This window comes from Balaenoptera ricei, chromosome 19, assembly GCF_028023285.1.
Source record: "Balaenoptera ricei isolate mBalRic1 chromosome 19, mBalRic1.hap2, whole genome shotgun sequence".
NCBI classification, from domain to species: domain Eukaryota; kingdom Metazoa; phylum Chordata; class Mammalia; order Artiodactyla; family Balaenopteridae; genus Balaenoptera; species Balaenoptera ricei.
The window spans coordinates 9,531,032-9,542,874 of NC_082657.1; positions in this window are offsets into that span (position 1 = coordinate 9,531,032).

An 11,843-nucleotide genomic window follows, 5' to 3' on the forward strand; every position below is an offset into this window, starting at 1 on the left:
CGTTCTTTAAGAAAAGGAATACAAAATCACTAACACAAAACTGGGTATGAACATGAAAATTTACTTAAATATGAAATAATTGTTATTGTACTTTTAATATTGTTATTGTTACTTTTAAATGGTACATATTTAAAAGAGCTGACAAATACCACAAACATTGCAAAATCCCCAAAGATAAGGTAGTGTTTTTATTAACTTACTACCTGACACACCTGTGTGGTATGTTTCCTACTTTTTTGGCTGCTTATACTTATTTCATAATATCCTGATCTGCAGAGAGAAGAGAAAAGTAAATTATCTTTCCTCTAGCATACTTGATGGAACTTTTTTTAGTCATTATCATTTAGAAAAAGTTCAGCTTCACAAGTCAGTATTGGTGATGTCATCTAAGTTTTTTGGAAATTTGTGAAAACTTTCATAAAGTTTAACTCATGTAAGCTACATGTTTTGGAAAATGTTTCCACAGACTAGCTTCTAGCTCAGTCCTTTTAATTCTTGACTCCCTTTCATTATGCAGGTGCTTCTGGAGTAGACCACTAGAGGACCATTCATACCACAACAGACTGGCCTTGTAACTAGTGAGTTAGCACCTTGGACAATAAGATTATTCTGGAAGCCATTCCAGACACCAGGACAACTAGTTGGGTAATGTAAGTACAGCTGAAAATGTCTATGAACCACATCAAAACATCCCATGAAACCCAACCTGAATGTATCCTCAACTCACCTTCCCCTCACCTAGATCCCACCAGTAACCAAGGTGACTCCAGCCCCACCCGTGGTAGAGAGAAATGCAACAGGGGGACATAGAACTGGGAAAAACCAGTGGTCTTAACCAGCTGCATTTTAAATACCTTCCTTTTGTGAATTTTAAAAAAACATCAGCCCATAGGAACACCTTGCTAGGGCCGTGGAAGGGCCTATGCAAATCAGGGGCCCTGAAGCTTATGTGAGCTTTACTATAAATCCACTCTGAATACCTGTCATCATGCATCTATTGAATTGAATGTCCACTGTGTACCAGAGACTAATGCCAGAAATCCTGCCCTGAAGCATAATAGCTAGTCCTGACACTGCCACCAATTGGCTGTGGGGACCCCCTCCCTCTCTGGGTGTGAGTTTTCCCACCTATAGATTGAGTATTGCTAAAAGACTAACATTTTTGGTTATTAGGAGGCCCAGACATAAAGTCCACTAAAGAGTCCTATTAAGAATTTGGGGGCTTTGCAATCAGAGAGACCTGGATTAGAATCCCAAAGCGTATGGAAAAAAAATAATCTCTCAAGGCTTCCTCTTACCAGCTTGGGACTGTCCATAAGCCATATGTCTTCTGTGAGCTTCGCTTTCTTCATCTGTAAATGGAGTTCAGTGCATTCATTCATTCATCAACTGTTTACTGAACACCTGCTATGTTTCAGGCACTTTTTTATATTCCAGACACTATGTGCTGAGAGTAGGTACCTCAGTGAACAGGCAGAAAAAGCCCATGCTCTAGTGAACGGGAGACAATAAAATGCAAATAAATAAATGTCAGGTGCTGATAAGTGCTGTGAAGAAAATAAAGCAGAGTAAAGGGGACAGGATAGCCAAAGAAGTGTCTCAGCGAAGCTGGCTTAGAGCAGAGACCTGAAGTAAGTGAAGGAGCCAGCCTTGTGGTCCAGGGGTAGAGCATGCCAGGAAAAGGAAACAGTGAGTGCAAAGGCCCTGAGGTTGGGAGCATGCCTGATGCATTTAAAGAACAGTGAGGGGACTCCCCTGGTGGTTCAGTGGTGAAGACTTGGCACTTCCGCTGCAGGGGACACGGGTTCGATCTCTGGTTGGGGAACTAAGATCCCACATGCGGTGCAGCCAAAAAATAAAAATAAATAAACGTCTTTAAAAAAAAAGAACAGTGAGGAGGTCAATATTGAGTGACTGGGAATGTGGTAGAAGAAGTCTGGGAGGGATCCAGAAGCCAAGTTGTGTAGGGTCTTAAAAGCCATTGTGAGGTCTTTGCTCTGAGTGAGAAGGGACCCATTGACGGTGGAGGGCAGCAGGGGCATAATTTTACTCATGTCTTGAGCAGTCATACTCTGTTAAGAATAGGCTGTTAGAATAATTCCAATGAGATAAAATGGTACAACCTGGGAAAAACATTTTGGCAGTTCCTCATCAAGTTAAACATAGCGTTATCTAATGACCCAGCAATTTCACTCCTAGGTATATACCCGAGAGAACTGAAAACTCGGGTTCAAACAAATACTTTCCATGAATCTTCACAGCAGTACCATTCATGATAACCAAAAGGTGGCAACAACCCAAGTGTCTATCAATAGATGAAAGGATAAACAAAATGTGATCTATCCATACAAGGGAGTATTATTCAGCTATAAAAAGGAATGGAGTACTGATCCACGCTACAACATGGACGAACCCTCAAACACTGTTAAGTGAAAGAAGCCAGACACAAAAGGTCACATATTGTATGATTCCGTTTGTGTGAAATGTCCAGAATAGGCAAATCATAGAGACAGAAAGCAGATTAGCAGTGCCAGGCACTGGAGTCGGGGGGGTGGAAAGGAGGGGAATGGGGAATCATTCAATGGGTGTGGGGTCTCCTTTGGGGATGATGAAAATGTTTTGGAACTAAATAGAAATGATGTTTTCACCACGTTGTGAATGTATGAAATGCCTTTGGTCTGTGCCCTTTAAAATGGTTAATTTTATGGTGTGTGGCTTTCACCTCAATAAAACAATTTTTTAAGCAAAAGATTACCAAAAAAATCATTCACATGAGAGATGATGGTGGCTTTTCTGAGGGTGGTAGCAGTGGAGGTGGAAAGACGTGGTTAGAATCTGCATCTCTTCTAAAGGTAGAGCTGACAGAATTTGCTGATGGATTGGGTGTTGGGAGGGAGAGAAAGAGGAGTCAAAAATGATTGCAAGGTTTTTGAGCTGAGAAGCTGCCAAGATGAAGTTTCCATTTATTGAGATTAGATGAATAGCAGGTGCGGGAGGTAGGGGAAGAGTGGGGATCGGGAGTTTGGTTTTGGATGCATTGAGGTACCTAATAGATTTCCAAGTGGAAGTGTTGAGAGGGTAGCTGAATAGATGAGTCTGAATTCAAGGGTGAGGTCCAACCTAGATAGATAGATAGGTAAGTAGATAGATAGATAGATAGATAGATAGATAGATGGATGGATTTGGGAGGCCATCCCCAAAGGAGTGAGTGGAGAGAAAAAAAGAGAAGAGGACCAAAGACTGAGCCCCAAGACCCTCCAATGTTTAAAGACCCCAAAGATGAGGAAGAAACAACAAAGGAGTCTGAGAAGGAACAGCCACTGAGATAGGAGGGAATTCATGAGAGTGGGATGTCTTAGAAGTCAAGGGATGAAAATAAACCTAGGAAGAGGGTGTGACTGTCTGAGAGAAGGCTCAAGTAATGTGTGGGCAGGGCACTGAACTATTAAATCGAGCCATAGGGAGGTTCCTGATAACCTCAAGGGGTGATTTGGCCAAGGGGCAGAGCCAAACCCTAACTGGAGTGATTCAAGAAGGACTGAAGGAAAGGAATTGGAGATATTAGTACAGGTAACTTTTTTGGAGGGTTTTGTTGTTGTAAAAAGCAGCACATCATTGGAGCTGCAGCTAGACGGGGTTCATAAAGCTTGTTTGTATTACACCGTGTCTTTACACCAATGGGAATGATCCAGAAGAGAGGGGAGAATTGATGATACAGGAGAGGAGAGAATTGCTTGATTTACATCCCTGAGTAGGCGAGAGGGGATGGAATGTAGTGCACACGTGAAGGAGTGGCCTTGGCTAGGAGTGGTTTCCATCATTAGCAGGAGGGAAGGCTGAGAATAGGGTCTCTGGTACAGGTAGCTGGGATAAATATGTTGGGAATCTGCGGAAATTCTCTTCTGATGGATTTAAAACAGGAGCAGGGTCAAGGGTGAGAGTGAGGGCACAGAGGAGGTGGTAGAGGTTGAAGGAGGGAGGAGAAGGTGTGAAACATGCTTCCAGGAATGTGGGAGAGTGAATGGGCATGAGCGGGGCTTCCAGGCATGAAATTACGGTAAACTCAGGCTCACTGCAGTGTGTGTTTTTGTCTAGCCACGTTCAGCAGGTGCAGGCACATGGCAGATGAGAAGGAGAGTTAGGTGAGAATTGCCTGCAATCTCATTCACATAAAAGCTAGCAACAGGACCTGGTACCTGGTGAGTGCTGGAAAGGAAGGCAACTGTAATAGCAATAAGTGCTTTGATTTGGGAAGACAGAGAGTCTGTGAAAAGAATAGGGATCAGGATTATGTCCAACCTTATCCCTTATCCCTTATCCCTTATCCCTTTACAGGATGGGGGAACAGAGGTCCAGGTGAGTCCCTTCCGGGTTTCACACACTCTAACATGATTTTTTTAATGTGACATGCTGTTATTACTGTATTTGTAAAATTTTACGAATTTTACAAATTTTTACAAATTTGTAAAATTTTTACAGCTGTGATAATTCAGAGGCTTCATTAAGCCGCAGGTATTTTTCCTGCATCGTCTCATTCAAAGGTAGTGAGGTGGTGAATGAGCGTGTCTGCCTGGGTCTGAATCCCAGCTCTGCTCCATCTAGTCAGTTTCTCTGTGTGTCAGTCTTCTCATCTGTAAAATGGGCGTGATACCAGGAGCATGTGCCTCATAGTGTTTTTGTGAAGAATAAATGAGTTAATACAGATAAAGTCCTTAGCACAGTGCCTGCCATGTAGTAAACATATAATAAACAGTGGCAATTATCACGATATAGGAAGGAGGTACTATTATGTTCCCTTGTTTACTGTGACAGTGGCTAAAGTATTAAACTGTTAGCATTCAAAGCCCCCCCGCCCCCACACACACACAGGTAAGTTTGTAGTAATTCTGAGCGGAGATGCAAACTAAAGCAACCTAGAGAAGCTTAATTGATCTACATAAGAAAGTACACAAAACAATGCTTTCTTTTTTAAAAATAAATTTATTTATTTTATTTATTTATTTTTGGCTGCATTGGGTCTTCGTTGCTGCACACGGGCTTCTCACTGCGGTGGCTTCTCTTGTTGCTGAGCACGGGCTCTAGGTGCGCGGGCTTCAGTAGTTGTAGCACGCGGGCTCTAGAGCGCAGGTTCAGTAGTTGTGGCGCACGGGCTTTGTTGCTCCGTGGCACGTGGGATCTTCCCGGACCAGGGCTTGAACCCGTATCCCCTGCATTGGCAGGCGGCTTCTTCACCACTGCGCCACCAGGGAAGCCCAGCAATACTTTCAAATCCATTAGATTGGCCAAAATTAGACAGTCTAAGAACACCAAGTTCTGGAGAAGTATGTGGAAGAACAGGTCATTGGGCACTGAAGTATTAATAGGTGTATCCTTTCCAGAGAACAATCTGAGAGTACTTTGAGAAATTAAATCTGAGGATGCCGGCCAACCTCATTTCCCCACTGTCCAAATGAGGTGTGTATGAGGATGAGCCTTGAGTGGAGTTTAGGTAGCAAAGAGTTGGAAAGAATTTGATGTCCATCATTAAGTCTCAAAAAATGGAATGTAAATCAACAATACTTCAATAAAATAATTTTTTAAATAAGTGGAATGGAAAATATATCCTGGAACATCCCACAGCAGTATAAGAGGTAGAAGCTGACATTCATGCCATGCTTAATAATGCTTCCTAAATGCTTTAAGATGTCAGCTTGCAACGATCCTGTGAAAAAGGTACCATGATTTAACAACCCCCATTTTACAGATAGAGAAACCAAAGCCCAGAGAAGTTCAGTAACTTGCCCGAGGTCATTCAGCTAGTGGGCAGCCGGGCTGGGACTTGAACCCAGGCAGCCTCTCCAGAGTCTACAAGACTCACTCCTCAGGAGCTAGAAATAAGCACAGCCACATCGAGAGCTCTCAAGACAAACAAAAAAAAACCACACACACACACAAAGAAAGAAAGATAATGAGTTTCTTCGCTCAGTGACATTTTTGTAAATTTAAAACACAGACAATAAAACTGACCTTAAGGATACATAGGGATCTTTGTAAAACAATAGAAGGACTGGGGGCCCCAAATTAAGCACTCTAGAGTGGGTGCCTATGGGAGGGGGCAGATGAAGGGGGGAAATTACTAAAATTAAATTCCACCAAAGGTGGTTGTGTAGAATCAGCTTCAGCCTAATGCACTGGTGGTTCTAAGCTCGAGAAGCGTGGAAGTTCCCAGGGAGGGGGGAGGTTATGGAAGGGGTGAGGGTGTACCTAGAAATTCAACTGAAAAGAGGAGAACTCCTGAGGAAGAGAGGCAGTGTGATAAAGTTAAGGGGGTAGCTTCATCAGGCAGGCTGCCAGAGTTCAGTTCCAAGCTCTGCTGCAAGTGACTTAACCTCTTGATGCCTCGGTTTCCCCATCCACACGCGGTGGAAAGATGCAAAGAAAGCTCCTTCTCCCTCCACCAGGACTAAGGCAAGAAATCTATATCGTTCCTCAGTGTTCTTACAGATACCCCATTTTTGTTTCTCTTGCATACAGCACAGTGTCTGATCTGACTTGCCTTTTTAAAGGATGGCTCAGCTTCTGTCAAAAGGATAGGCAAGGGCAGAAGCCAGGATCCCAGGAAAGGGGCCCCTGTGGGAGTCCAGATGGGAGCCGATGGGGGCCTGGACCTTGGTGATGTTGATAGAGGTGGCCAGACGGGGTCAGACTTGGAATTTAAAGGTGCCGCAGCAAAAGTTTGCTGATGGATTGGATGTGGGTGTGAGGGAAAGAGGGGGTGTCAAGGGCGAATGCAAGGTTTTTGGCCCGAGCGACTGGGAGAGTTTGGAATTTATCCCAGAGGCAGTAGGAAGTCATAGGAAGATGTTGAGGCTTGGCGGGGGTGGGGGGAGGAGGGGATGTGGTCAGATGCCATGATCACCAAGGAGGCAGCCAGGATCGGGAACAAGGCTTGAGAGACAGGAGAGGGGGATGGAGTCTGGCCCTGGCTCAGCCCCCAACTCACTGTGGGCTCCTGGGCAAGATACAGCTGTTCTCCAGATCTTCATTTCCCCATCCTACAAAAAAGGCTATTAGGAATAAAAGACCCTCAAGTCCCCCTCAGCACAAGAATTTTTGCTCCAAGATTCTCTAACTCAAATATACCCAGGATCAGGTAAATATAAGATCATCACTCAAGGTCAGACCTCCTCCCTTCATCCTCCTTCCCAAAGCCCATCCTTGCCCCACTGGACAGGACACAGAACCTCCCTGCTCTGGGAGCCTGGAGGATGATATCAGTGACAATGGCAGGCAATGTTTGTTAAGTACATGTTCTGCGTCAAGGGCTATTCATGCTCTGCCACACAGAGACCAGACAGGAGCCCTGAGAAGTGGGTGCTTTATTATCACTCCCATTTGTAAATGGGGAAACTGAGGCTCTGGGGGGGTGAAATGGTTTGCCCAAAGTCACATGGGAGAACTAGGACTCCAGTGATGTCTCCCCAGCTGCACTGCTATCTACCGCCCCCTGGTCCAGCCACCAGCACTTCTCACCTCCTCACTGGGCTCCTTACTTCTACCCCAGCCCCCCACATAGTGTGCTTCACGTGCAACCAGAAGGTTCTTGTGATAAAACCTAAGTCAACTGAGATCTTTCCTCAAAACCCTCCCAAGCTGCCCATCTCACTTAGAGTCAAAGCTAAGTCTTTACAGTGGCCCTCAAGGCAGATACAGTGTGTTCCCTGCCTAACTCTCTGGCCCCATCCCTCCTGCTCTCCCCTCCCCACTCTTCTCTAGCTTCCCTGGGCTCCTCCTTCTTCCTCCAACAGACCAGGTGCACTCCAGCCTCAGGGCCTTTGCACCTGCTCTTCCCCCAGAGACCCACATGGCCCACTCCCTCACCTCCTTCATATTCTGCTCAAATGTCACCCCCTCAAGCGAAGCCTTCCTTGTCACTCTGTTTAAAACTGCAGGGAATTCCCTGGTGGTCCAGTGGTTAGGACTCCACACTCTCACTGCTGAGGGCCCAGGTTCAGTCCCTGGCCGGGGAACTAAGATCCCACAAGCTACGCTGCTTGGCCAAAACAAACAAACAAACAAAACCAAACAAACTGCAGCCTCCCTCCATTCCCCTGCACCCCAATCCCCCATCCCCCTTCCTTAATGTATTTTTCTTCATGGCATTTACCATCATCAAACAGACTGTTTTACTTCTTTTGCTTGTTTATTGTCTACCTCCAGAATGTGAGCTCATGAGGTCAGGAATTTGTGTCTGTTTTGTTTACTGCCATATGTCCAGTGCCTAGAACAATGCCCAACATATAGTAAGTGCTCAAAAATTTTTTTGTTAGGTGGATGAGTGAGGATCTGCCTTTAGGGTTGACACTTGTAGCTACTATACGTTGTGTGCAATACCCTGCGTTAACTGCTCTGTATGTTGGGTTCTTTTTTTTTTTTTTAATTTTATTTATTTATTTATTTATTTTTGGCTGCATTGGGTTTTCGTTGCTGCGCACGGGCTTTCTCTAGTTGCGGCAAGCGGGGGCTACTCTTCGTTGTGGTGCACAGGCTTCTTACTGTGGTGGCTTCTCTTGTGGAGCACGGGCTCTGGGCGCGCAGGCTTCGGTAGTTGTGGCTCACTGGCTTCAGTAGTTGTGGCTTGCAGGCTGTAGAGCGCAGGCTCAGTAGTTGTGGCGCGTGGGCTTAGTTGCTCCGCGGCACGTGGGATCTTCCCGGACCAGGGCTCGAACCTGTGTCCCCTGCATTGGCAGGCGGATTCTTAACCACTGCGCCACCAGGGAAGCCCTGTATGTTGGGTTCTGATCACACCCGTCCATCTCTCCTGGCCTTACTGGGGTCCAGGCAAAGAACCCCTCCTCCCTGGAGTCTGTTCTGGCTCAGTCCCAGCCCCCAGGCTGGCTCCTTCCCCTCCATTGCCCCTTTGATGCCCATGTCACTCCCCTGCTTAAAATCCTCCAACGATTCCAGGATTCCACCTCGTAACCTCCACTCCAGGGTTTTCCATACTGTGTGTCACAACTGGTTAGTGGACTGTGAAATCAACCAGCATTTTTCAGTAGCCTAGACTAGATCAGAGTCTGTGCACATAGTATAGACATAGTATAGACTAAGGTATAGGTGAAGTATGATTTCAAGAAACTTTTGGGGACTTCCCTGGTGGCGCAGTGGTTGAGAATCTGCCTGCCAATGCAGGGGACACGGGTTTGATCCCCGGTCCGGGAAGATCCCACATGCTGCGTAGCAACTGAGCCCTTGCACCACAACTACTGAGCCTGTGCGCCTAGAGCCCGTGCTCCGCAACAAGAGAAGCCACCGCAATGAGAAGCCCGCGCACCACACCGAAAAGTAACCCCCACTCGCCGCAACTAAAGAAAGCCCTCGCGCAGCAAGGAAGACCCAACGCCGCCAAAATACAAATAAAATTTTTAAAAAAAAGAAACTTTTGTTTCAGTGTCATATGCCTTGGAATCATGATGTAAATGTATTTCTTACTGTGGGTCGAAACATTTTGCCAAACCCTGCACTACACAGAACTGCCTCTCCTAAATCCCATGTACAGACTGGATGGATGATGTTAATATCAGCTTAGATTTCTCTCTTTGCTGGGACCCATGCCAAGTGATTTTATCTGCTTTGGTCTTGGACTCCCGGCCACACCCCAAGCACTGTTAATGATTCCCAGTTGACAGATGGTGAGACTGAGGCTCATACTGAAGAAAGCCCATGCCTGAGGTCACCAGGCTGGGAAGGAGGAGAGCAGGGCCTGAGTCCCAGCCAACCTCCCTCCCTGAGCCTGCCCACTCGCCCACTGGCCCTGCCCCTCCTAGTCTGCTCCCCACCTACACAAAGAACTCAGCTGTGCCAGCTCATCCCCAGAGCCTCCAGGTGCAAGCTGCCTCAGAGATCCCTCAACATCCCAGCCAGCAGTACTGGTTGAACCCCCATTTTGCAGGCTAGAAAATCGAGGCCAGAAAGCATTTCCAAGAATCCACCATTCTATCACTCTTCTCCAAACTCCCCTCTTTGAGAGGCAAGAGAGAGAAATGGCTAAGGACGCATCTTCGACTGTCTGGGTTCAAATCTCATGCTTCAAAACTTTGTAGCTGTGTGATCTGAGGCAAGCTCGCTGAACCTCAGTTTCCTTTACTGCAAAATAGGAATAATAATAGTAACTACCCATAAAGCCATGCTCAAGACTTAAATAAGTTGGGATAAGTGTAAAGTTCTTAGATCAGTGGCCACACCCCTTGGTTGGGAATCTTCCCAACATCTCTATGTAATTAGACTACTATTTGCCCCCCAAGTTTGTCGCAGAGAAAGGGAGGCCCTTGCCTGAGTTCGCACAGCTAGGAAGCAGGAGAGTCAGAATTTAGATGCAGATCTGCCTGGGCTTTTAACCACCTAGTCACAATAGTCCTTCGGGACGTTAGTATCAGCAGCAACGACATTTTCCGAATTAAGGAACAGGAGACTCAGAGAGGGTAAGGACATGCCCAAGTCACACAGCCTGTAAATGGCAGAGCCAGGTTTCAAAGCCAGGCTTGTGTGTGTCCAGTACAGGCTGACTTTTGTCCCATGAGCCCCTCCATAAAGCTCTGGTGGGGCAGGAGGAGAAAGCAAGTTGAGAGCTGCCCTTGCCTCCAGCCTAGTCTGGGGGTCTTGTATCCCTGGTTCCAGCCCCTGCCCAGCCTAGGGTGACTGCTTCCCTAAAGTCTCTAGGGTGGGGGTACTGGGGTGGCACAGATGATGGCAGAGGGTGCAGCCTCCCCCTGCACCGGCCTCTGATTGGGGCCCTGCAATCCCCCAGGATTTGGTGCTTGGAAGGCTGACGTTGTGTTGCTATGGCAATGGGTTTGGGGCGGTTGCCATAGCAGCAGAACTAGCCTGGGTTTAAAAATATCTAGGAGGAGGTTTGTGTTTGTGTGTGAGTGTGAGTGCGTGACCGACCGTGCTGTTGTGTGTGTCCAAATGGGAGGGCTTGGGGTGTGTGTGTGGAACTGGGGCTGCAGGCATGACTTGAGGGTGGGGGCTGAGCAACACCCGGACTCCATGTGTGCCGTGTGTGTTGCTGAGTGGCCTGCGAGGTCCCATGCATTTTGTGCATTAGTCTACGTGGGCCATGCATCTAAATGTGTGTGATTCCCCAATTAGTGTGGAAGACACAATTGAGTCTGTCAGTCTATATATCACGTCACTAACATGTATGCCTTATGTAACATAGGTTGTGTATGTCTTGTAGCTTTGATCCTGTACGTGTAACTTCTCATCATGTGTGTGGCCAAGTGTGGATTTGTTCTGACTCTGAATAGGTGCACCTGGGACATACTCAGATATTAGATTATGTATCCATTTGTGCATAAGAACCTGTGGCGTGGCTTTGTGAATGTGCATAATGCATAATGCACATTCACAGGAGTGAATGTGCATTATGCATTATGGGTATGTGTGTATGTGTGTGTATGCCTATTCCCTGTGAGTCTTCTTCATACATCAGAGTGTGCCTGTGTAAAATTGTTGAGTGTGCACCTGTGTGTCTGCAGGGGGTCCTGTGTGACTCTGTGTGTGTTGGGGGGAATTTCACACCTTACTCCACGGATGTTGGGATATATATACCTGTGTGGTGTGACTACATGTGACTCAAAGGTCTAAGGTGTGGATCTCTGCCTGACCCCAGTATCTCCCTGCATCCCTCTGCCTCTTCTCTGTCTCCATGGCAACCAGCTCCTCAGCTCCCTCCAAGAAGATGGAGGGGGAGGATCCAGACTGCAGTGGACCACAACCCCCTCCCATCCCCCTTGACTCTGGGGACAATGGGGGGGAGGGGACAGATGGGCGGCCACCCCATCCACCCCAGGCCATCTGCT